Genomic DNA, 27,187 nt, shown 5'->3' on the forward strand with positions numbered 1-27,187 from the left:
GAAACCCCCCAAAACTCCACTCACTGGAGGAAGCTTTTCAGGAGGCACTTGAATCCCCTTCATCTCTGCATAGCATCAATGGAAAATGAAATCACTCCCATCCTGGCTTCAGAATGCTTCTCCAGCTACTTCACACCTGGGCCCAAGATCTGCCAAGGGCCAGCTGGTCATGTGCAGTCTAGTGGATGACAGCCAGTGAGAGGCAGAAGAAAGGAGAGCAGGCTGAAATCAGTTAGAAATAAAGCATACAAAGCGGTATTTGCAATTCTACTTCCAGATGGGAAGAGGAAAGGGCAGGAAAACAGAGGTTGCAGAATGAGGCGGCTGCTTCACTTTGAATTTGTCCTCTCAGTGGCGGTCTTGTACAGGCTTGGTTTGGGATACATGCTAAGACAATGATAGATGAGTGAATATTTGTAAGATATTTAAGATGTAAAAAAAAGGGGGGCTTGCAAATCACTGAGGTTGATGTAAGTCAAAGTATTTAGGCTGATTTTAACCTTTTCCTGCTCCTTCTTCTGTGCTCAGGCTATCCAACACTGAAGGACATGGCCCTTGGAAGAGTGAACAACCTTGAACACAACAATTCGAAAGAGTACTTCTGTTTTGTTGTTTACTCTGTTTCATAGAAAAACTATGTCCAATCCAGGATCCTCCTCCTCCTCTTCTTCTTCTTCGTCCTCCTCTTCCTCCTCCTCCTCTTTCCTCCTCTCTCTCTCTCTCTCTCTCCCTCCCTCCCTCCCTCTCCCTCTCCTTCTACCCCCCTCTTTCTTTCTGACTCTATTCCCATTTATAGAAACATACAGATCAGAAGATATGGACATTATGTCTAAAATTTTATACCATGAAATATATTATACTAGGGAGTAGAATATGTGGCGCTTTAAATAATGAGTTTCACAAATTAAACAAAAATAAAAACTTTAAAAGGTCTTTTTGGAAACCCTTTGAAATTCTCTTAAGAATTGTAAGATTCTTTCTTGCCCCACAATAATATCTTAGAATGTTTTACTTCTGCAATGAATGCTCATATGTTTTGGAATATTTTTCCCATTTATCCGAAGCCTGAAAGCACTTTCAAATCTGATTAGCTGGGTGATCATGCTCAATGGAAAAGGTCTTTTGGCCCAGACACTGCATAGCTGATGTGCCCCACCCACCAGGAAGGAGCTTGCTCCCCTCTTCTTTACAAAGCAGCCTAGAACTCTGTCAGTGCTCTTTGGAAAGGAGGATGCTTGTTTTTGTTTGCTGTAGACTTTCACAGGTCAGACTTCCATTGCCAGAAAAGGAACACAATCTAAGAGCAGTAACCTGTCTTAAATTTGTCATGGGAAACCCAGGTTCACACCGAAGCACAGAGCGAGTATCACTTTAAGAGCTGACATGCTATCCAGTCTCTCTGCAAAGGTAACTTTCTGACTAACAGTGAGTCACATGGGAAAGCAGGAGGCCATTGAATCACTGCCTTAGAACCTGCCCTGTCTTGCTTCAGTGCAGTCCCTGACACAGGATCTGCTTCCAACCGGCAGCTAGCACTGCTGCTTCAGAGAAAGGCCCTTGTTTTTTATTTATTTATTTTCAGGATCACGAGGCTCTATCCCAACAGCAAAATTTGCTTAAAGCCAATTACCTGAGAACCCATGCCAACACTGACAGATCTCTCATTCCCCTAGATATACAGTTTTTTTCTAACGAGAACCTTTGCGTAGTCTTTCGGCGAGTGTGAGCACATGCAGGTAAGCTTTGGTTGGGTTACATCCGTATGTTGGGTGGAAAGATACGTAAGCAGCTTTGCAGATCTCATAATAAGTCTTCTCTACACAATAATATGTGCCCTGTCTAAGTTCCATTAATATGTGTGCTGTCTAAGTTCCAAGGTGAGAGAATTTATGGCCAAATAAGGCAACCTATCCACCCTGTGGACCTGTGATGTCTAGCTTATTAAATGCTGTTTCTATTGCTTTCTTTGCAGCCAAGGTTTATCATGCTATTCTATTTTATTATCATGACTATGCAAAGTTTCTAGTTAGAAAAAAAGCGCACATCTAGGGAAATGAAAGATCTGTCAGTGTTGGCACGGGTCCCTAGGTTATATCCTTCCATCTACATTTCTGCTTTCCTCATTAAAACGCAAGCTTCAGGACCTTGCCGCCGTGTTTCTATTACCATGTGCAAAGCTGCATGGATTTGGTATGCTTGTTGCCCACTGTAGAGGTCAAAGCCATTGAACTTTAAGTCGGATGTTGGACCATCATATTTCTACTCACTCACCATCTCTTATACCAGCACCAGACAAAATCTGAAGGAGTTCCACAGGAGTGTGAAGATGCAGCCTCCTCCCCATCCCTCTGGTCATAGCACACAGCCCTCAGTTCTTTCCACTGCTATTCATAAATCTCAAGCACTTGATCTTCTTCCCTCTTAACTACACATTATCAGATTCTACAAAGCACTTCATATCACTTAACAATAGTCTTCACTTCCTACAGTTACCCACAGAAGCTGGCCTCACTACATAAACATGCAACATTGGGAGTGCTCATTCAGGCCTTTCAAAGGAATGTGCCATATATGGGACAATTGAAGACATGACAGGCATAGTAGGAGCTATCCACACACACAAATACAGGATAGCTATCAAAAGAGTTAGCTAGGTCGCTGTTTCTGCAAGAAAATATGCACAAACAGTAACAGGAAGTTAAAGAGAAAAAAATAAGAAAACTTCTAGAATTTAATTCTGAAGAACTCAGCTCTGAGTTACTTTTCAAATGTGTGATTCTTATTTTGTTGACATTTTCCTTAGACAAATATTCTCATGCTATTTAGTAAGCAAAAACGAGGAGGTCCTATACTAAGTTTGAGTTGTGGGATGTAAGGTTATATAAATTTTAACACTGTCATATTTTTCCATAATATTTGAGCTTCTATGAAGTAAGCATTACTTTGATTGTCAAAAGTAAACAAAAAAGAAGTGGTCTCACTTGTGGAAAGGAACTCTCTGCTTTGTCCTAGATCCTCACCATCCTTCTATGGACACACGAGACACTAGAGGAGTGTTCTAACCTCTAGTTTGAATTTGCATTAGTTTCTGGGTCAGGGAGAGAGTAACTAAGTACGGCCTTCCATGAAGCTTTAGTCAACCACAGCTGCTAGCCTGCCTGCCTGTCCCCCAGGCTTTTCAGGTGTCTTATGGAAAAGTGAAGACAAGAGCATGATTGAAGATTTTTGTCCTTTGAATGAGTCCCAGGGTAACGAAGACTCCATTTTGGAAATTCCAACAACTCCAAAGGAGTAGAACTCCCCCCTCATTTCAACTTTTGAGGATAAACACTCAAGAATACATACGTTTATATGATTCTAAGAAGTCTAATGGGAAGCAGGGAAAACGGTGATTTTTTTTTTTTTTGGTAGTGTGGACTGTTCACTAGCAGGTCTTTGAATATTGACACTTTTATGTAAAGTACAGAATCAGTTCCATGCAATCCCATCATTTTCCTTAGTTTGCAAACCTTTTTTTTTTTACAAGCAGATTTGTCTTTTTATTAGTTTGTACAAAGTACAGGGCAAAAAAGAGATAGTGTGGAGTGAGGCCGTGAGATGCTTCTGCTAAAAGCTGCCTTGCAATTGCAAACACAAATAATGTTCAGCTGGCAAATCTGTGGCCTTGTGAATTTGGAAGTCAAACATTCTCTGAAGTCAAGGGAGTCGCTCAAGGGCTCCATGCAGCACGGTCTGGTGCTCTACTGTGGGACAGCCACAGAACCACTGAAAGGTCTATGTTCTACTTGTTCCTCAAACCTTGCTAACTTCACATCACATTTTAATGTTGCTTTACTGCCAACAGTGCACAAAAAATTTATTAATCATAGAACCAAAACAATAAGCTGTTCATTGGTTTTACTGCACAGGTGGTATAGAAAATCAAACATAAAAATAGGTGTATGTCATTGAATAGCTGAGTTTCATAAGAGTTTTTCTTCACTCAGGAAATGATTGCTTTTGCTTATCATGTAGGTTACAATGGATATATATATATATATATATATATATATATATATATATATATACATAGTCAGAAATAAAAGATGGGGAGGAAGAAGAAGCAATGGGCAGGAAGAAAAGTCATAATCCTCACACCATGGACTGTGTAAACCATGGTGTTTGGGTTTCAGTAATCACATGCTACAAGCTGGGCTTTATATCTGGTTTTACTGTACGAGTGAATACTTCTACATACATAGCTATATTAAACAATGTTATAAAAGCAAATTTAGCAACACTTGAGTCAAGAGTTGAATACAATTTCATGATGAAAGGCTAAGGTTTTCCTTGAGATTTTTAACAAGCTCAGTAAATACCAAATTTAAAACAACCTGAATAAAGAGGCATCTAAAAAGGTAAAATGCATTTTTCTAATATTTAGATCTCATATGATAAGCTATCATGCTATGGTAGGATGTAACAGCATTCCAGATTTGGGGGGAAATGGTTTTGAATCAAAGAGCATATTTCAGATTAGTACATTCATAGGATCCAGCCTCTTCGATGAAATAATTGTTTTGGTGCCAGGGAGATGGCTCATCAGGTAAAAGCATTTTCCAAGCAGCCCAAAGATCTGAGTTCCCTCACCAGAGCATTCTGGGAACCCATGTAAAAAATCCAGATGTGATAGCACACATCTGTAATCAGATCTGTCCATTGATGAGATAGGAATAAAAACCAGAGAAACCCACGGGCCAGCTAGCTGGGAGTGCACACAGTGGAAACTGGAGAGGCTCTGTTTCAAGAAGGTGGGAAGTTAAAGTCAACACCTGAAAGTTGTTCTCTGACCTGCACACACATGCCATGGCAAAAGTGTATGCATACATGCACACACACACACATATGCATAGGCATGCATACATATGTATGTGCTCACACACAAATGTCAAATGAGTAAAGAGAAGCAGACAGTTTTTTTTTTTTCAATAGCTTTAGTTACTTTGAATCTTGACACAGAAGACTAAATCGCCTTTAACTCTACGATGACAAAGCACACATGGTGCCTTTCCAGGTGTATGGAGTAATATAAAGAAACATAAGACTCTGGATTAACAATCATAAGACATATCGGTGCTCAAGGAAACTGGTCAATTTCACTCCAAGGAGCAAAGCTCTTTATGAAGTAAGCTGAAGGGAAGGGATGGGTGTGGCTCACCGGAGGGAATCCTTGGAACTCCGAGAAAACAGAATGGGTTAACAGTGATTTTGGTGTTTTTGGCTAGGGATGACACTGGGGTCCATTTATGGGGTGCAGATAAACTTGACAGGGTATTCCCTAGCATTTATGCTTCTGTGTTGTATTCTACTAATTATAGCCTTGCAGCAAACAATATTTCTGTCAAGGCTGGGACACATATATTGCAGAAACTGCACATGATTTTATGGCCTAGTGATGTTGCAGCTGTCAACTGTACAGTTTGTGATATTTGCACAATGACAAAATACAGTGTCCCTGGTTTTAAATCACTGACAACTGCGTTAGGTTTGTAAACATCTTAGAGTATCCCGAGCACCAAGTGCTCAATTCCTCATGCCTTTTGGAACAGCCATAGCCATGGGTTTCCCAGTGGCATGTTTCATGTGCAGTCCAGCTGCTCTTCAGCCTCAGAACCGCATGCATCTCAGTCCACTGGACTCTCAGCACATGGCGTCAAACAGCACTTTACAAAACTCTTAATTTTGTTTCCCAATAAGAATCCAAAACCAGGAAGATGTCAGCCCCTCTCATTTTATGCTTTGAACTTCTTGGCATCCTACTTCTTTGTCTACTCAATAGATGATGTCTTTACCCAAATAGTCAAATGTAGCTGGGACTAAACCTCAGCATCAAGAAACAGCACTGAGAACAGGTTATATACTGCAATAGTGTTTAACAGAAGTCGTCATCAGACAACCTAGGTCCATTTTTACAGTCCATACTGGATGGCTTCAAACCCTGACCAGCATGTTGAACCTTCAGATTATTCGCAGCCCCATGTAGCTGAAGGCAGTGAAGAATGCAGTTCAATATAAAATATCCTAAAACCATTATGGGTATAGAAGGTTTTGAGATTTTTTTTTCTTCTGTAGCTCAATTGAGAGGTTTTTAAGCAGGCACTTTGTGGATGATGACATCCTTTTGCAGGGTTAACAGTTTGGCCACGTATGCTACGATAGTAGTGAGATGGTCAAATATACACCAATTTTCCCTGGGGTTTCTCAGCTGTGTCCCTGATCTGCTGACAGGCATCAATACTGCAGGAGTTGTTTGTGTGAAGGAGGCATGGAATAGTAGTGTCCACTGTGAACTCACAGAATCTTCTAGAGCCTGCTTCTCTTTGATTATGAGTGAGTGTTGAATCAGAAATTATCAGAGAATCCTCTATAAGCAGCTAAAAGCCATTTGAGAAATATACTGGCTGACAAAACTCCTTAAAACAAGTGAGAAGAAAAGTAACTGCAAATGAGCTGTGCAGTTTTATCAGAAATGCTTGAGGCAATCAAGACACTGTCTCAGTTGTTTCTCTCTGGGTGAGCTTTCTCAGTTGTTTTTAGCCATGAGCCACACCAATTTATGACATTTTTATGAGGGAAACACATTATAATTGACCATTATATCTGGAGATGTGAGTCCTTAAAATAAAATCATTGCTAATAATAATAATAATAATAAAATAATAATAATAATAACAATTTAAAATAATACTTTAAATTAAATCATACTTCAAGTCAAATTATATTAAAAATTCTAAACTCAGAGTCAAACTTTCACTGTGTGATTTGTCTTGAACAAGGTGTCACTGTAGTATACATTGAATATATTTGCAAAAAAAAGATAAAAAAGGACAGCAATTAATATTTCCATCGCTGAAAAGTTACTGGCTTACTATTTAATTGGATTTAAACAGCTTTCTCAGTTCATCTTATCATCATTCTGTCAAATGAAACCAAGATGCCAACAATGAATAACTATAAGTCACTTTTTCTGACCCAATGGCCTATGCTTATTTTACTGGAATGAAACAGAAAAAAAATTCAAGATTATTAACATGGGCATTTTTTGAGACAAGGTCTCACACTGTAGTCCAGTTGGTCCTGGAAGTCATTATGCTCACTCTCTAGCTCAGGTTGGCCTCACGAAGACAATAATGTTCTTGTCTCAGCCTCTTCAATGGGGATTAGATGGGTGAGTCACTACAGCTAACTTACTGTTCACTTTTAGGTGAAGAAAGTCAATGCTCGCCCAGAGTTGCTGGTGTGTTCTGTGTTTAGTGGAGGGAGCAAGTGGTCCCATAGAGAGGCAAGGCAAATGAATGTATAACACTGGCATTTCTCCACTAAAATTATTCATTATCACTGACAAATTGTTGGCAATGACAAAGTACTATGGAGCAGGAGTCATGATGGTTCAGGTAACCCCAAAAGACAGGCCCTAAAGTTTTTCAATTCATAGATGAAAAAAATGAGGCTCAAGGGAGTTCATTTGCCAAGGATGCACCAACAAAACATGATGGATATTGGATCAACCCAGCCTATTTTAAAGTCTATGTGTCTAGATAGTGGAGAATAAATTGGAGATGCGTGGACTAGGGTTTCCATTCAGGTAGGCAACTTAGTTTCTATGGGGCCTTGGGAAATTTAAATGGCTTACACTATACCCTAGTTCCTTTGTGGTAAATAGCCCATATGCCTTTTTGTAAAGAGGCTTATTAATGAAAACTCAAAGCCCATAGAAAAGTGCCCTCCTGCAACATAGTAACATTTAATGAGTGCTTTCTATTGTTGCTAGCCACAGGTGGTCTGCTCTACTCAACCTTACAGAAATGTTTTTCAAAATGAGTGCACACAGTCTGTTAGTATGTGTTCTGTAAACTGAGTTTTTAGTCAGATCAATATTTTTTCCTCTGTTTTTTTTTAAACACAAGCATAAACACTCTACCCTTTGTATATAGAAAAATAAAAATTAAAAAATGCAAAGTAATGTTATTTTGATATAGAAAAAAATACTATGTTATTTAGCCAGATAAGTACTATATTGTAAGCTAGATGATGCTTTGACTGGCTGTGCTCCCAGAAAAAGCAGAAAGAGCTCCAATTGAATGTTCTTGTGCAGTTTAGTTTGGTGAGTGAATGCTACTTTAGAGCAGTATTTTGGCTGCCCTTTCTTCTGCTGTGCAGACCAAAGAGGAGGCTAACGAGAAACAATCAGACACACAAAGGCTGGGAATAAGCTGGCCTAGGGTTCCTGGGGTTAGCAAACCCACAGGTATGGCTTTCTGAAGTACCTTTCCAGGTTTACACTGGGGAGACAGGAGAGAGTCACAAACAGGAGTTGGGTATGAGGTGAAAGAAAGCAGCATTCTGAATTCTGGAGAAAGAGCCAGAAAAGTGGCATGTTTGTACAGTTGACCTAGATGGGAATGACAGGGGAATGTGGCTTTTCAGGGCCATGGAGTGAGGTTATAATGTCAGTCTTGCAGGTTTTGATTAATATACTAACACATGTATGACAGGCTTTAAGTAAATGATTGCCTGTGTAAGCATAGACACCACCAACCCCCGGGGTGTTTTCAAAACCTTTAGCTGTATACTAAGGTGAACTAAGAGGAATCAAAGTTACTGAAAAGCACTGTTTAGCCTGAGGCCATCCTACAACACCCAGAATGTTGCAGAATTGCTGTCAGGTCAGTTTGTCCCATCTTCAAACAGGGTAAGAGTTGCAGATAAATATCTCTCTGATGGAAAATAGAAAAAAAAAGTATATGTAGCTCTTAAAACTTGATGCTTACACATTTACAGGTTAGTTACTAGTATATCAAGCAACACCAGTAAATGCAGATTATGTTATTGAATTAACTTGATTCATTTTGGAGCGGCATTACAAAGATGGCAGGTCAGTGCACTAGCTGAAGCCAGCAGTATACATGGATGCAATCTTTTAGTCTGTCTTCCAATTCACCGGCGCTTTAAGAGGAAAACAGGAGGCTGGAGATACTGGGGCCACTGGTACAGATTTCTCTAGCATGCACGAGGTCCTGGGTTCTACCCACAGGACTGAGGTGGGGAGGAGGGTGCAGATAGTGTTGGAAGGGGAAGCAGTCAAAGTGGCGGCGGGTGAGAGGACTTCACGGATTGACCCCAAATTAAACATAGCATGGTAGTAAGACGTCTGACTGGCACACAAGTGCTTGCATGGTGCCACAGAACTCTGCTTTCTTTTCGTTTTCATCAAGGTTCAGTAAATAAAACTACAGACAACATCAAAAAGAAGTGTGTGGGGGGCTGGATGACAAGGGCCATCTGTGATGATCTCGGAAGTTAGAAAGAAGAAGTGATGATAAAGTTTTATTGGTTTTAAGACGGGTAGATAACAAGTGTTTACCTTGGTCACAAACTCCCGGAACACAGGTGTGTGTGGGGGTGGACGGATGCAGGCACTTCTGCTGGGTTATAAGTAGCCACTAACCCTGCTATGAAGGCCAAACACCCTTTCTAGCAGCTCTGGAACAACATTTTAGAACAAAGAGTATTGATCCCACGGATGTGGGGAAGATGAAGCTCAGTTTTCAGAAGAGAACGACCAGTTGTCTTCAAATTAAGCAAGCACCCAAAGGAGGGGGAGGGGACAAAAACAAACCAAAAAACCAAAACAACAACAACAACAAAAACTATATGCCAGGAAAAAAGGTGACAGAAAGACAGGTATCTTTAACAAAGATCTTAGGAAAATACCAGCTAGCATTGGGACTGGTCATGGTTAAGTTGCCTATCAGAAGTATTCAGATGAACTTCATGGCTCCCTTCCTTTTGGTCCCCAATTCCTTCCTTCTGCAAACAATAATGATATGTATTAATTAAGGCTCAGCTGTTACAAGTGAGGTACAAGTGAGCTCTGGTGGCTGGCTTCTGGGTTGCAGGGTGTGTAGCATCTCCAGGGATGAAGTGTGTAGATCACACTGAGGCAGCATCCCCAGGAATGGAGTGTGTAGATTATACTGAGGCCTTGGAAGAAGTCAGTGCTCACACATGCTTACTCTAGAGAGAGCGGAAGTGGAGGTCCCCTTTCATAGCCATGCATAACCGCAGTTATGAACACGATTCCTCTGCAGTAAACAGCTGTGGTGACTCTAAAACAATTTAGACAACAGAAGGAATGGCAGGAGAGAATTTCGTGCCGGCTTTTCTCTCTTCTAGGCCCTGACGCCCACCTCAAAGACTGCACCCAATCTCAGAGGACCTGGCCCCAAAGATGTTTCCAAGATGTAGCTAATGCAACTGTTTACAAGGAACAGCTGTCAGGGAGAGGTTGCTGTTGTGTGTATAATAACACAACTGTGACTGCAGCAACCTTATGACCATGAGCTCATGAGTCCTCCAGGAAGCTACTGCCTGTGTGAAATACTTGACATAATTAAAATTGGAAATCTAGGTCATCCAGACCCCGGGTAGTTTAGGAAAGGGCATTTGTGAGTTCCTAGACCTGTCCTGAGCATGATCAACTATCTAGAGAAGGACTGTAGTTGAAACTGGAGGGCATCACCAGCCTCTGTTCAGGGGATGATTGTTCAGGGGAGGTCCTAGAGAAGAAACTCTTGGACGCTAGTCTCTCTCAGTTGGACTGGTTGCAGAACAGAACAGGGAAATAGGGCCTTGGTGCTTCTAGGCCCAGAGTCTCAGAACAATTATAAAATAAAAGAAGATCATAAGCTGGGCGTTATGAGTATGCCTGTTGTCCCAGCTCCTCCAAAGACTGAGGCAGGAAGATGATTTGATTCTAGGAGTTCAGGACCCTCATAGACAATATAACAATATCCTATATTTGGGCTGGTAAGATAGCTAAGGATAAATGTGTTTGCTATCAAGACTAAAGAGTTGAGTTTGACCCTCCCAAGATTCACATGATAGAAGATAACTATTTCTTGACAGTCTTCTGACCACTTCGTGGGCACCATGGTATGCGTCACTCACTAGACATGCACAAACACACATGGTATAGAAATAAATAGAATGTGATTTTAAAAGTTTAAAGGATTTTTGTCTCAAAAAAAAAAAAAGAGAGAGACAGAAAGAACAGGCAAATGTAAAATGTCAGATAGCCTGTTAGTAAGCACAGATGCACGTTAACACATCCATTCTGATTCTGGGATCTTAATTGAATACATTGGTTTGTTTATGTTTTCATTGATAGCATTAATGGGAATGGAGTTTTTGCTTGTTTCCGAACTTCACATCTGGTCAGAGAAGTCTGGGAGGGGTACAAAGGGACACTGTGAAGTTCATATCACACTTTTTGTGGGAAACAGACCCTGAGAGGGGGCACACAAGGCAGGGGATGCTGCCTCTCCATCTTTTGAGGGCTTGTTGTGCAGCTTACAGCCTGGAGAGAAGAGACTGCACTTAGACTAAAGGCACAGAGGAATAGTATCACTGTTCATAGTTAGTACTTTGACAAGGTTGCAGGTGGCAGCAATCCCCACTGTCTTGACTACAGATCTAAAACCAATGAAGCACCCAGAGCTCTTTCCTCCCATTCTCAGGGTTCTTGCTGGCATTGGGAACTGGGTATACTACTCAGCCATGCCAAGAGATATTGTTTTACCATCTCACAGAGCACTCACTGTCATGGCTCACAATCATTCTGACTTTTAACTTTCAGAGGCCAACTGTAACTTCTAGTTCTTAAAGGAATGTACCACTAACAACATTGTCCATGATGTGGCTAGAAACAAAACAAGTCAGATGTGACTGCTTGCCCCAATATTGGCATCTGTTGTGCAATCAGAAATCGCTGTGTAATCTAATGAGACAAGGGGAAAATGAAGCTCGATGGTATTGTGGGAATGGGGTCATGATCTGCCTAGTGCCAGGGAACACTAGAAGGCTGTGCAGCGAACACCGCGTCTGTGAGTATGAGAGCAGACGGGAGAGATGACGTTCAAGTATGGTAGAAGTGGATTTTCCCTTTCTCATTGAGTCATGTGAATGGAGAGTAGAACAGATAGAAAGAACCAGCATTTATTAAGACCCAGGATTTGATTCTAGGAGTTCAGGACCCTCATAGACAATAGCTCTTCTGTCTCCTCCTGGATGCTCTTTTGTCCACAATGAGGCTGCCTGGGACTTCTGCTTAATCTGTCACTGAGGGAATCTGAAGATTTGGGGGAGTGAAAGTTCAAACTGTTTAGTAAACTGGTGCACAGATAACACTCACATGGCTTCATAATTCACCTACTCTCTCAACTCCTTTCTGATCCTTTTTAACAAGTACAAACTTTGATTCATGAAATCGCCACAGGGTTGATGGGGGATTTGCCTGTGCTTGCTTTGTTCTTAGTGATAGTTTAATGATTTTATATTTATGTCATTGAATGACATGTTCTTTGAAATAAAGTTAGGAAAGTGGATCTCATGGAGAGTGGGCTGGATAGAGCTGGGAGTGGGAGAGGGAAGTGGAAGAGGGAAGGATACTAGGCAGAGACAGAAAGAGTTGCATGTCTTCATCAAGGTTTATATTTATAGCACAGTGTCTTATATAAAACAGCTACAAGGGAAGACTTTATATATTTCAGTAGGAAGAAGTGGCATATGTTTGTGGTGCTGCATGTAATAATTACCCAGTTTGATCATCAGACAATGTACAATACATTGCAGTCTATAAATCTGTACAGTTATTGTGTCAATTTAAAATAGAGAGGTGGAGGGGGAAGGGAGGCAGATGGAAAGGGAGAAGGAGGAATGAAGAAAGCAGGAAGTGAGGACAGAGCCCAGTTATGTGGGCTGGAGTAAGGCACAATTTCCCTGGCTTGAGCATCCTCACAAGCGAAAGAAAGACAGTAAAACAGCAAATGGAGGTTTTCCGAAGAATGGAGGGAAAATAATTATACCATGTTCATTTCATTTCATTCTCAGGATTACACTGGTTTGGAACATGGTGTGTTGGTCACTATCCAATGAAAGCAAAACCTCCAGAACTTCAGAAAGGGGTTGTGAAAAAAACTCACCACCCTAGAGCTTTGCCCTGTCTCAGACAGCAAGAATCCTCACAAACAGCCTGGAGAGTAGAGACCACAGAGGATAGACACAGTTACTAGAGAAAGCAGCGGAGAGGTTTCTGTTTTGGGTGAGCCAATACATTTCCCCTTCCCAAGTGTGGTCCTTTTGTTTTCCCTAGTCCCCAAGATGACAGCATTTCACAGCTTCCCTGAAGTTAAACAGCCTAGAATAGAACATTTAGGTTTAAGTAGGCAGCCCAATGCTGTTTCTTTTATGAAGAAGCAGAAGAAATGAACAGAGGTTCCATAGACAGACGATGTGATATTCCCACCATACGTGTGAAGTTCCAGTTCACTGCTGCTGTGTATTAGCTATGAACACACTGATACACTCTGTCCTGCGTCACAGGAATGTCCATCATTACAGAGTAGCCCAAAAGTAACAAGACAGAGGTTTGATGGTGACAGTGAGGACATTTCACATAAGCTCAGAATGAGAGGAACGGGAGCTGAGAGTGAGGAGATCTGGAACCCTGTGGTATTTACTGAGTCTCAAATGAGTTTGCTTTTCTCCATTGTTGAAGAACAGGGAGAAATAAGGATCTGCTTTTCTATAGTGCATGCTCTCTCTCTCTCTCTCTCTCTCTCTCTCTCTCTCTCTGTGTGTGTGTGTGTGTGTGTGTGTGTGTGTGTGTGTGCATGTGTAGCTATGTCTGTGTATGTGTCCCTGTGTGTACATGTGATCCTTTGAGATGGGTGCTAGTTCTTCCATTGTACAAATTAGGAAATGGAGGCTCACTCACACAGCTGCCCTGTGCTAGGAGATATGCGTGTAACACAGTGTCTTGTTGGAGGATGAGCTAGACTGCTTCCGTGCGACAAATCCTCTTCAGTGTGGCCATATGTAAGACAGAACCTTAATGACTGGTACCATCGCTGGACATTAGCTATGTAGCCTCTTCCCTTCAGTCTTCAGAACCACCTAGCACTATTCTGCTTTAGGGGAAAGGTGGTTTGCACTTGAGAAAGGGCAGATGACTGGAACTGGCAACTATAGTCACATAGGAGGAGAGGTAACATACCACAGTGGGGCGAAGGGCCTGTCATATTTTGTGGGGCCTGAAGCTTGTGCAACAGGAGATAAACAGAGGGAAGTAATAGTAGATTATAGAATCAAGGTGCACAGTATAAATGTATGAAATTTTCAATGAATTAGTAAAATAATCTTCAAATTTTTTTTATTTTGAGGTTATGTTAAGGATCCTAGCCTTGGACACAGAAATGAAAGAACTTGGAGGCACAAGCTTCTTTAGCTGCTCAGCGTCCATGTCTGCTCTGCCTTCAAACATAAGCCTCCCCCATCCCCCTCTCTTCCACCCCTTCTCTCTGTCTCTTACTCCTCTATCCCTCCCTCCCTTCTTCCCTTACACTGTCTCATTAGAAGAAGAACAGAGATAAAGAACCCAGAGATAAACCTGCCATTTTATACTATTGACTGAGTCATAAACTTTAACTCAGCACACATTTCATTTCTAAGTTTTTCTGCTTTCTTTTCAGCAGAATCTAGTCAACTAAATCCCCGAAGCTTGTTTCTCCTCAGCTGATAAGCATGATGGAAGGCACAGAGCCAGATGTTAAGGGGAGGAGAGGCACCATGGCCATGACCACACCATCTTTCCCGCCAGAAGGTGACAGTCCTCAGTTACCAAGAACATAAGACATTCCTGGCACGTCTACACACCCAAAAGCCCAGAGATGCCTAGGGAGCTCATGTCATTCATTCAGGTGACTCAATTCATGTGTCAAAGACCGTCTTCCACCTGGAGGAAAGTTGCGAAAGAACGTGAACAACAAGCTGGTATTTTCACCCATCACAATCTCATGGGCACTAATGCAGGGCTCGTGGGCTCTCCCTCAAAACTCCCAGAGTTACTTTGGGCACTTCACTTCAGTCTTTCAAAGCAGAATTCCCATTGATATGAATCATGGTTTAAGATGGCCAAAGATGCTTCTGCTAGATTCTTCTGTGCTTTTCTCATTTTCCAAAAATAATTGCTCCACTTGCCAAAGAGTAGGATCTGGCCAGATCCTGTGGAATGAACCTCAGTTAAAAACCTGTGATTCCACAGCAATGAAGATGGACGGGAACACACCGAAAGCACTATATATTTCTTTTCACCTTCATTTTCTTCAAACTGATCCAAGATGAGCACATGCATGTCAAGCCTGAAAGTCTGGATGTAGCTATCATATTAGAACGATAAAAGAAAAGCTAGCAGGGTGCTTTGAACAAGTCACTGTCCCTATTCGCAGTACACACACTGGGTAGAAAGTCAGGCCCTACATGTACTTATGGCTTCCTGGTCTGTAACCCTTGGTCTCCTGGATAAGCATTCTCCCAAAAGTAGTGAGCTCACTGTCCAGATAAGTGGGCTGTGCGCGCTTTCTGGTGACTGCACATCCTCATGGGATATGCTCGTCTCCCAAATGACTCCTCCACATCTGCGGATACACCTACATAGGCAGTTGCCTGCAACCCACTGCTCAGGAAGGGCTGACAAAGCAAGCCGCAGGAGCTTGGCATCTGCACAAGGCAGCTGCCTCTTATGACTGACTGGGCTCTCTCCTGAGGATAAAGAGCTGGATGCTGGGTTAAGCCAATTCATTTTTCTCCCTGTAAGTCAGTGGAAACTTCTTTCCACGGATTCATTTCCAAATGAAGGAATGTTATCACCAGATGTCACCCCTTCAGGATAAACATATTCTTCATAATAGGGAAAAGTGGACCTCATGGAGCCAATCTTGGTTCTGTAGAATAGGTTTTATTTTTTATGTCTAACATGAGTTGCACTGCGGGTTTTTGGTAGATATACTTCCTGTCTCACACATGGTTTTGCCATCATTTTTAATAGAACTGATATTTTATAAAGCCATCTGCTTCATGTCCATTGGCACTTCTGCACCTCCAAGGCCTGAACAACTCTCAGAGCTACCACAGCCTTCAAGACACGATGAGGGAGACAAAGGACTGATCTTAACCCCATCCCCGTTCCCACCCACAGGATGGACAAATACAGCACTACCTTAGGGAAGATGTACAGAGAATTGCACTCATTTCTCCCACTTCCTAAACCAAGAAGACAGCACTAGCTTCCAGCTCAGAGTTTCTATTAAAGTTTAAACTGAGGGACTAGAGAGATGGCTCAGTGGTTAAGAGCACTGACTGCCCTTCCAGAGGTCCTGAGTTCAATTCCCAGAAACCACACGGTGGCTGACAACCATGTATAATGGGATTCTTTGGTGTGTCTGAAGACAGTTACAGTGTACTTATATACACAAAATTAATTAATTAATTAATTAATTAATTAATTAATTAAAAAAATCAAAATTGGGAAAAACACAGCATTTAAAAGTTACTTGGTCTTATTATTGCTGTTGTTATTGTTTATAGGCCACAGATATACTTAGAAATGACTATTTATAAGTAAGAACTTTTACATCACAGAAGTCCAGGAGAAGTTCAACAGATGTACAACACAGGAAGGAGAAAATTTCCCCGTTGGTTCCCATGAATGAGGACTCAATCTTGCAAAAGAGAAACTGACCTAAGATTTGAACTTACTTGTGGTCTTCTATGTGAATAATGGTGTTTCGCCGTTAAGCCAGGATATTGCTCAGGCTAATAACTCAGAACGCAGTGGAATTAAGAAGACCAATACAACTCCAGTAGAAAACAATCTTCATTTTTGAAAAGCATACAGACCAATACAAAGACTTTAGAATTTTAAACATAGGGAAAAGAATTAAACAAAAGACAGTGCAAAAAAAAAAAATCTAAGAACGCTCATCCTGGGAAAAGCATATTGAAATGCCTAATGCCAGCTTTCGAGAGAATATTTATAGACATCACTGGACCATTTAGCTCATCTGTGTTTTAGCTACTGGTTGAGGACCAAGACACAGACAAATGAGCTAAGTGAATGTTAGAATATCCCTTTAGTTTAGACCCTCCTTTGCTTTTAGGGTCTGTAGGTCAAACTCATAGTCTCAAGTATTTTCCTACTGACACTTCAGCTCCAAGGCTGCAGTCTTTTATTTAAAATAGAAAGGTACAGCTGGAACATTGCGTGGGTTAGGACAGGATGCACAGAACTAACCAATCAAGTGAACTCTTTAGAGATGAATTCCCAGACATTGGAACTTAATGCTTTTATCTGGTTATTCTTTTGAAATCACAGACACCAGGAGTTCTCCCAATCCATAATCTCAAACCCTATCTCCAAACAAGCTGGATTTTAGCAATGAAATCAAAACCACATTTATCACCTGCAAAGTGCTAGTGTTGTTGCGTGGCTGACGCAACAACAACAACACAGTTGTAATTAGACCAGCTCAGTAATGACGTCTGTTGCCACCATGCTTGGCAACATTTGATATTGCAAGCTTGATTTGACGCTTGAAAAAAGGTATATAAACTTGATTCTTTCCATGCTTGAGTTCTGTATGATGACAAAAACAGTTTTCCTCCCAAAACTCACTTAAACAATAACAGGGATGGTGGTAGGAAATGTAAAACATATCATGTGTGTGGGTGGGCACAACTTAAGAGCATTAGGCTCTCAGCTTAGATTTGATTTGCCAGTACCCTGCAGCATGAAATAACAAGAAGTTGGAGCCTGAGTGTGGCCTCCTTCAACTGCAGGGCTCTGCATGAGATTGGGGTCACAGTGACACAAATCCCTGGGCCATATCAAGTTCACAGGGAGTCCCCTGAGTTGCTTTCCTAAACACTGTAGACCTCAGCATTGATTGAATTGCCAGCCCGTTAAAAAAGAAAGAGATCTGGGAAATAAAGTTTCATCCCCCAATATTGAGCAGGGTTGCATGAGACACCTGGTAACGTTCTCTGAAAATGATTAAGGGCTGCCCACTTAGGAAACAGGACAACAGTTTTGTTGGTTGGAGCAAGCTGCTTGCTTTTTAGTGATTTATTTTTATTTTATGTGCCTGGGTGTTTTGCCTGCATATATGTCTGTATGAGGGTATCATATCCCTGGACCTGGAGTTACAGGCAGGTATGAGCTGCTATGCGGATGCAGGGAATTGAAACCAGGTCTCCTGGGAGAGCAGCCATGTTCTTAACCACTGAGCCATCTCTCCAGCCTCCAGAACTTCCTTCAGGAAATAGAGTGGAGTAGGGATTGGTCATGAAGCTGAAGGATTTCAGGGAAGTAAGGATTTAATAAGGTGTCTTTTCCAAAATCTAACAGGCACACACTCAGATGACACAAGCATACACACACACACACACACACACACACACACACACACCATGTATACATACACATACATGCATGCACACATGCGCATATACACACATACATACACACATGCACACACACACACACACACACACACACACACACACACACACACACATCAAACTCCCTCTGCAGAGCAGACACCTTCATAGCTCCTGTTTGCCCCCACTCTGGGGCAGACTTAAGAACAAAGTGGGAGATTTTGTTACCCAAATAATGGAAATTTTGATCTCCTTGGCTCTGTTCTGTAGCAGGTGACAAGAAAGAAGTGCACATACCAAAGGAGGCTGGAGGGGACACAGATAACCATCTGCCTCCTCTAGCTATTCCTTTCCCTCAGCTTTTGTGTCTGCTACCAGTCCCTCAGCCCACACACCTCTCTCTCTGCATCAGGAACTACTATCATCAGGACCTTTCAGGATAGTCACTGTTATTTTTCCCATTACCCAGATCTTAATAGCCTGTTACAGTACAAGTGTCTGTTTATCTGGCTCTTCTTCCTGACTTTGCTGATGCTTTTAGAGCAGACGCTTTGCTTTGAGAGACCGAGGTCTTTTCCATAATGTGCTGTTGTAGAAAGAGAAATGGGGTTTAAATTAGAGATCATGACTAAAGTATGACCAACTTGTGATATGGGTCCACACACCATTTTAGGAACAGAATTTAGCTGTTGCTGAGGTCAGATATTCAAATAGTAAACAGTGTCCCACACAGGAAAAAAAGCATATATACTTTTAAAACTCACATTTCAATAAAAGCTTATAAACCCAAGTCTGCTCTGTGTTTTATAAAATTCCAAACTAGAATCTTTAAACATTGAAATGCATTGTTAAGTTTTTCAATGTTAAAAAACAAACAAACAAAAATCCCAAAACAAAAATTCTTTCTCCTGCGTGTGTAAGCATTTCACAATTCACTGCTCTCATTCTGCAAGCCAGCAGGGTTGTTTTCTACAAAAATTAGATAAATAAAACATTTAAAAGGTGGGGTTTTTTTTTGTTTGTTGTCCTTTTTTACTTTTGTTTTTTAAAGATATACTTAGGGTCTGGCTCAGCAATTAAGAGTATGCATGGCTCTTGCAGAGGGCTCAAGTTCCAGTCTTGTAACCCTGTCCAATGGCTCACAATCTGTAAATCCAGCTCAAGACGATCCAGTGTCCTCTTCTGGCCTCTCTATCAATGCATATACTGTCCACTCAAGACACATACAAAGAATTAAAAATAAAATAAGTCCTTATAAAGCTACATTTTAAAAGTTTTATTGCTTGCAAAAGACTCTTTCCATGTGTGAGGCTTGCCTGGGCCCCTGGTCAAGTTATGGCCTTTAACTCAGGTTTATTGTGGAGGATTTTAAGAAACTAGATGATCTTTCAAGTTCCAGGGTTGATGTTTTCAGTTAACTGTGTGATTTCTGTCATCTAAAGTGCTTTTCTGTTATTTTACCTTTTATTTAGCACTTAGATCATTTAGCACTTAGATCAGAATCTTAAGTAAAACAGAAAATTCTAGAAAAGCTCTATATGAAATACCAAAGAAAGCCTGCTTCTGTGGGCTCAAGGGACAGTTACCTAGAAGTATTTCTTGGTTTTGTAGCCTGAGTTGGTGGCAAACTCCTAAGCTGGCCTACTCCTCACTGTGCTGGCAGTTTTGTGTCTTAAAAGTATCTAAAATTTCTTTTAACAACAGAGTAAAGGCGTGAGCATCAGAGCTGAGAATGTCTGAAAAGGCCCTGAGACAGTTAATAATCAGCATCAGTAGAGATGCAGCCGGGCTCACAGAGAAAGTCTAATGGAGGCAAGGCTCCGAGCAGTGGTAGGAAACAGGAAGCCTGGAAGCCCAGAGATCTCAGAAAGCACCTTGAAGCCACCTTGCTGCTAAGGAACACTGGATCTAACACACAGGAGAAAGGTGAGGTATGTGCTTAACTTTTATAGATCATGGTTTAAACACAATGCACAGAAGGATGCTTGTGAGACAGTAGTGTCTAAGTGAACCAGACTAGTTGAAGATGATGCAGTTAAAGTGTGGTAATTTTTAAAGTGTGATAATTGTGATTATAGGAGAAAAAAATCAGTGTTGAGAGATGCATGGCATGAAGCATGGAGGATAAAATGGCATAACTTCTTCCATCTGGTTAGCTTTGAAGAACCTCAGGAATGCAAGCACACATTGCAGAAAGAAAAAAATATGGTGGTTTCAAGTCTACATGCATATGACAGCATCTGTGAATAATTGAAAATGAGAGCAAAATTTATGAAAAGTTTTTGTTTTAAATATCAGTCCCTTCCCTTTTAGGTGTGACCTGTATATCCTGCTTGACTGTGCACAGGAGGTCTGTACAAGCAGGGCCACGTAAAGGGCTTGTGCACTAGCTAAAAATTCCAGAACAATCTAGGTCCCTGTTACAGACAGCTGTGTGGAAGGTGGGGCAGCCACTAGATAAAGGAAGCTGATTTATATATAGTGCAATTGGGAAAAGTCTCAGCTAAAGCGAAATTATTTGAAAAATAAGTGTCTAACAATGTGTATCACATGAACTCAAATCTGTATGAAATATATTTAAACTGATTCTATTTTTTAATTTAAATATATTTCTATGTAACGTCCACAGAACAAAAACCTAGTATCTCCCCAGCCCTGACAATGAGTGTAGAAAGGGAAGGGTCTGGGAAATTATCCTTGGCTTTCTACATTGTTTCTTTTTGAGAGGGGAGCAATTGTTGGACTTTAATGAAGAGAGGATATTTTTGTATCCTGTAATAAAAATCCAGCCAAATAAATAAATAAATAGAGACAGAAATACTGGCAGAGTGGGGGAACAAAAACAGAGGGACCCGGAAGGCAAGTCTGTCAACTTCCGGAGAGGGATGGCGAGAGAGAGAGAGAGAGAGAGAGAGAGAGAGAGAGAGAGAGAGAGAGAGAGAGAGAGAGAGAGAGAGAGAGCATTTTAGTTTCATCATAAAGGCCTTTCATTAAAAAGACAAATGTCAGCAATGGGCTGATAACATGAGTAAACTCCATTAGCAGAACGGAGGAGGCTGCCCCCAGTAATCACAGGCAAAGTCAAGATGACTGCAAAGGTCGCATGGTCACTGGAACACCCCTGTAATTTGTATTGAAATGAACTATTACCTCAGCACAATCATGTGCCAGGCATTTAATTTACAAGCGCAGATGCCTTGCGGTTGACTTTAAAATTACTCTGGAATTACCCCCATGTAATCTGAACAACTACAAGTGTGGCCAGGGCTTCATAATCTATAAGGTAGCTGTGCATGCACAGGCATGGGGCCTGCACACTGGTGGATCTCTATGGATTATGCTGTGTGCAACTGTGTTCTAAAGCTTCCAGTTGCATCCTCCTAAAACCTGCCACCCATCTTGCCTTTAATGGACTGCAGACTCTTCGTGGGGTCTTCTGGACAAAGGAGCCCTCCCCAAGTCTACCCTACCTTTGATCAGCCATAGCTGCAGTAGTACACAGACTGGAAAATGAAATGATTTCCTTTGCTTCTCTTTCCCTGGGAGCTCTACCATGTGTTTCCACTAAGGAAAGCAGCACACAAGAAGGGAGGGCACTACTTTCTGGGCTGGGGATGCTTCCCTGGGCTGTGACTCAGGTCTGCCCAGGGCAAGAATGTGCCAGGGAGGCTGGCCTTAAGTGGGTGCGTGCTTGTTCATCCAGATAAACCAAGTTGGGAGGGTTCCAACCTGTCACAATACCACAAATGGCATGTTAGAAAGAACGAGCTCTCTTTTCCATCAAGGTTGGAGCTTAGTTTTGCTTCTAGGAATCACAAATCCTTGGTGCCAATAAAACATTTTACCACACGTTTTAAATGTTTTGCATCTGGGCCAAGCTTTGGTGAGAGAAGGCTCCTGCTTTTTCTTCTGCACAGTACCTATGGCCAGAATGCACTTTTCTGAGACCCATCTCTAACCATATAACCCCAGAAGGTGGGTACATATGACCAGGGGTGTTCTGGTGCTAAGTGAGCACCTTTACTGATGTTGGCCAATTCAATGAGATATGATGAGTTAAGAGGCTGAGCACTAGAGCCCAGAAGCTTGGAATACCCAAGATACAGGTAGAGGCGGGAATGGTTCCCATCTGCACACGCACAGTGATGACGGGTTGGGGGTGGGGTGGGATAGGTTGTGTTTCCAGGTCTCAGTTGCACAGTGAAACAGTAAAAAGGCTAAGTAAACTCTGGCCATCAGATAATGGGCCATTATAACTCTGGATGACTTCCTGAATAGTCTAAAACATGGCTTTCTCATTTCCTGCCTACAAGACAAAGATATATTCTGACAGTGCTATGAGCAAAGAGACACTGAAGGCTGGAGCTGGTCTGGGAGAGTGAGCAGGCAGCAGCCAGTCCCTGGTTTGTGCAGTCAGCGTCTAGCTGGACCTACCTGCCGCACAGCAGGCCAGGGACAGACAGCAGGGCAAGGAAATGCAGGCACAGAGGTGCAAGGGAGAAAAGGGAAGGGCGAGCCACTATGCAGCCGCTCCCATTAAAACAGAAAACTCTGCTATGCTTGGTTTTAGTCCAATCTCCTGCCAGGAAGGAGCTGGCTCACAAAAAAGCCACAGCTTCATTTTTTCCCATACTCAAGTCTTTCAAGGGCTCTATTCCTCTAAGCTAGCAAAATCATCCCCCTATTCACCCCTCACCATGCCCCACCTTCTTCCTCCCTTTCCTTCCATGTCTCCCTCCTTCCCTTTCTCTCCCTGACCAGCTCTTTTAGGTTACCACAGACTTAAGAGTGTGTAGCCATAACCTTGTTAAGTCTCTGAGTGTCTGCATCTGGCTGTGAGAATGCTCTGGTTTGAGATTCCCAACCACTAGGTCTGTGAAATGACTCTGAGCTAACTGCTTAGCAATAAAATGATCAGTGTGGGAACCAGGAGGCAATGAAAAACCCAGATAATTCATTTTTAAAAGTCTCTATTTCGGGGCCTGGTACATCTTAAGTACTTGACACATAGCTACTGTAATGCTAGTATTAGCTTTTTAGACTATTTCTGAGCCATTATGAAAAAAATATTATCAGCTATGGGAGGGGATACTCCCATTTACAGAGTGCAGCAAAGTGGAACAAATATACAGGAGTCATGGTGGGGCCCTTCGAAGACCTAGCATTTGAGGCGGGCCAGTGCATGCGTAGGTCTAAAGCCCGGGAGCCTTTCCTTTGTGCATGCTGAATCTCTGGAAAGATAGATGGATGTTTGCAAAGGCATGCGGAAGACCAGAACTGTGTTGAGGTTTTGGAAAAATCAAAGGAGCTTACATAAATGCCGCATATTTGGCCACCTAGAAAAGCAAATGGCTGACTGTAACCTCTGAGACATGGAGTCTCATCCTGCTAATGACTAAGCCATTAGCTACAATCTGACAGACGCCTTCACCGTTTTCCACAGGGAACATTTGTGGCGCTGCTTACAGTTTGGCAGGATGATGGTGGCTGGAGAAGCTCTCCACTTCTGAAGGTTGCGATGCCCTGACTTCTGCCTACTGCCTACCTGAGGCAGAGGATGTGCAGGAGACGTGAAACTCATCCTGGATTTGGTCTGTCTTTCAGGGGATCATCTTCTTGGTTAAGTTTTTGTTTACTTAGTCATCATTTTGTGTCTGACTGCTGAAGACATGTGACTAAGCTCCTTTGGAGTTTAGAGAAATGTTTCATTTGGAGAACCTCCATGGAGGGCAATGGGTGGACATCAGAGCCTGATGGGTTCCTGAAGCCTGCCCACCATTGCTTTCCTTGGAAGGCCAAAGTCCAATACATCAAATTCCCACCTCAGAGCAGCCTTTCAGACATCTGATGACAGCTCTTACAACATCCTCAATGGTTTAGAACGTAAACAACTGTCAAGGCCCCCACGCTAAAGCCTTTCTGTTGTATATTGTTGTGCTATTTTGAAGTAAAGCCTTGTAGAGGGAGGCTCGTTAGTGGTGACCCCCTTTTCTGTTCTCCCTTTTGCTTTATGGCTACCATGTACATGGCTCCTGCTATTTGTACTTTTTCACCACAGGCCCAGAAGCAACCGAGTGACTGAGCTTGGATAGAAACGTATGAAATTGTGAGCCAGGACTTCCTATGCTTTCCAATGCTGGTTTTTATAGGAATGATTCCTCCGTGGCATAAGGCTGACTGGTGAGCCTCCTTAATTTTCTCAAAGGCAAGCATCCCAGTTCATGTTTACACTGTGACTTATTCCTAGTGACTTCATTGTCCTCTGACCATCCCAACTTTTGACATCCCTATTTAGCATAACCTCAGAGTTTAACACTACTAAGGCACAGAATCTGGTCCAGTTCACATTTCTGGCTGATCTCAATGTGACTTGACACAATTTTGTAGATAACACTCCCAGGATTAGTCAGTATAGAGAAGTTAAAGTTTTGAAATGGTAACTAAGGTTCCGTGTGAATTAGTTTTGAATTAATGGTAAGTTTAATCTGATTGGGGTTTACTTGATCAGGTGGGAAGAAAAGGCTGACCAAGGCTTCCTAGAAGGAGAGACTTCCCATCAGAAAGAAGCTTTTAAAAGCAAGGTCTCATTCCTACGACCTCAAGAAACAAGATTCTGCCAACAGCCAGAATGATCTAAGGGAAGAATCAAAAGTTCCAGATGACCCCAGCCTTGTAAGACCCCCAAGGACACTGAGAACAGAGGCACCTCTTTGATTATACTTCAGATAAATGTTGTTGCCTTTATAACAGTGATCCTTTGTGTACTTCTCTCACTACACATTTACCAATAAACTGTATCTCCGATGGTTCCAGATTGCATCTGCAGCAATCTCTCTGGACTGTGGGAGGCCATGGTGGAGTGAGTCAGAAAGACTATTCAGAGGAAACTGTTCCTGGAGGTCAAGGCTGCCTTGTTAAGAAAGATAGCCCAGTGTTTTTTATGCCTTTTAGAAATCAGCTCTGGATGTCTTAATGATGTGGGGATATCTGCAGGGCTAATACCATCAAAATCAGCCTTTAAGGAGTGCGTAAACTTTTATGTGTTGTGACGTGAATTATTTTAATAATGTGTACACACATCTTGACTCTGGTACATGTTGTTTGGAAAGAGGGTCTTTGAAGATACAGTCAAGTTGCAGTGAGGCCACACCTGATAAGGGTAGGCCCAATTGCTGGTGTTGTTACATGACAAGAGGAAATTGCGTATGCACGGATGTTCAGAGAGGAGAACACCATGTAAGAACACAGAAACAGACACATAAGACAGAGAAATGCAGAGGCTGGGTGCAGGGCAAGGAAAACAAGTGTTGCTGGCAGCACCAAATGCTGGAAAAGCATGGGCCTCCCTTTTAGGTTTTAGAGAAAACATAGCTCCGATGGCACATTCATTTTAGATTTCTGAAATCTAAAACCTTGAGAGAATACATTTCTATTGTTTGAGACCAGAAAGTCTGTGGTACTTGGTTGCAGCAGCTTCAGAGAATGGTATACTATAATTGCTCAGAATTCTGCATGCACACCAGACATGTAAATAGTGTCTGAGGCAGGAACTGATGTGAGCTCCCGAGCACAGGGGTGTGTGGTCTGCTGCATATGCAGACCAAAAGACTGGCAACCTAGACAGTGATCATTCAAAGATACAGGAGAAAGCAAGTCTTTGTCCATGTTGTTAGGTAATACATTAAGACATTGCACTGTCTTGCTTTGTGGGTGGCTGTGCAGCTAACCAAGTTCTTAGAGTTTAGCTTAGAAATAGACTGTTCTTGGCAAACAGTAGACAGGAGACAAGGAAACAAAAAGAAAACAAAGATGCTTATAAAGAAATGTGAGGTAGTGTAAAGTACAAACAGAAACGAGGAAAATGGGGAATACTGACTATTTTCTACAGAAGTTCAAAGTTCACTAACTACCTTCCTGCTCATTGAGGCATGAAGAAAGATCTAAGTTCCTTCACACATGTCATGTCATTTTTCTACTATTGGCACTTCCGTTATGTAACTTTGAATATTCTGATTTAATCTTGAATCCACCAGTAGCTTCAGTTTCATACGCTGGATGTAAAAATGACCACACTGAAATGGGATTTCAAACTGAGTCTCAACCCAGCATTGTATTGTAACATTGTTACTGTGAATTGTGATGAGTATAATTTAAAGAAAGAAAAAGAAGTAGAATAAAATAAAGAGACAGACAACGGAAAAGATCAGATTAATTCCATGAAGATAATATGCACTGAAACTATGTGGAGCCATGAGTATATGTCAAAATAGTAAAAAAGCATTTGTCAGAAAATACTACGCAAGCTGCCCAGGGAGAAAAGCTATTAATAGTCACACCCAGCTATAAAGACTGAGAACCACAACAAGGACTAGAGTGGTAAGATTCTCTCAATAGTGCAATAACAGCCACTTGTATCTTAGGAGTAATCAGCACTTGGAGTAGTCCAACTGAACCTAAAGTACACTGAGTTTACAGGAATTCACAATAGTCTGTGGATATGGCAATATTGAGCCCTAGAGGAGAACCAATTACTATCATGTGACTGAAGTCTCCAATTGACTTTCAAATATTCATTCTTATGTCCATAGGTAGATGTAGTTCTCAGCTATCATCACAGAGGCTTCTTCTTAAGGCAGTCAGAGGCTATTAGAATGATTTACAACTGGTCCAAATGAAGAATAAAGGGCACTGTAAGGCTTAGGGAAGTTCCTGGAGGTGGAGGCAGAAAGATTTTAAGAACCCGATTACCGATGAGGTTTTTTAAAGGCAGTACAGGAATGCTTCACCCATGAACATTCAACAATACGCTTGCAATCAGCATGACAACATGGAAGAGGAGATGTCACAATGCTCTCCTCTTAAATGAAGAGCT

The 27,187-nt window shown here is 41.8% G+C and overlaps 1 protein-coding gene across 2 annotated transcripts in view; it reads right to left on the reverse strand.

Annotated features, from left to right (window-relative positions):
* Positions 1 to 27,187, reverse strand: part of Egfr (epidermal growth factor receptor) — a 160,036-nt gene that overhangs the window by 79,461 nt on the left and 53,388 nt on the right. The window lies entirely within an intron of this gene.

Source organism: Mus caroli, unplaced genomic scaffold, assembly GCF_978045245.1.
Source record: "Mus caroli unplaced genomic scaffold, Mus_caroli_1 scaffold_13, whole genome shotgun sequence".
Lineage (NCBI taxonomy): Eukaryota > Metazoa > Chordata > Mammalia > Rodentia > Muridae > Mus > Mus caroli.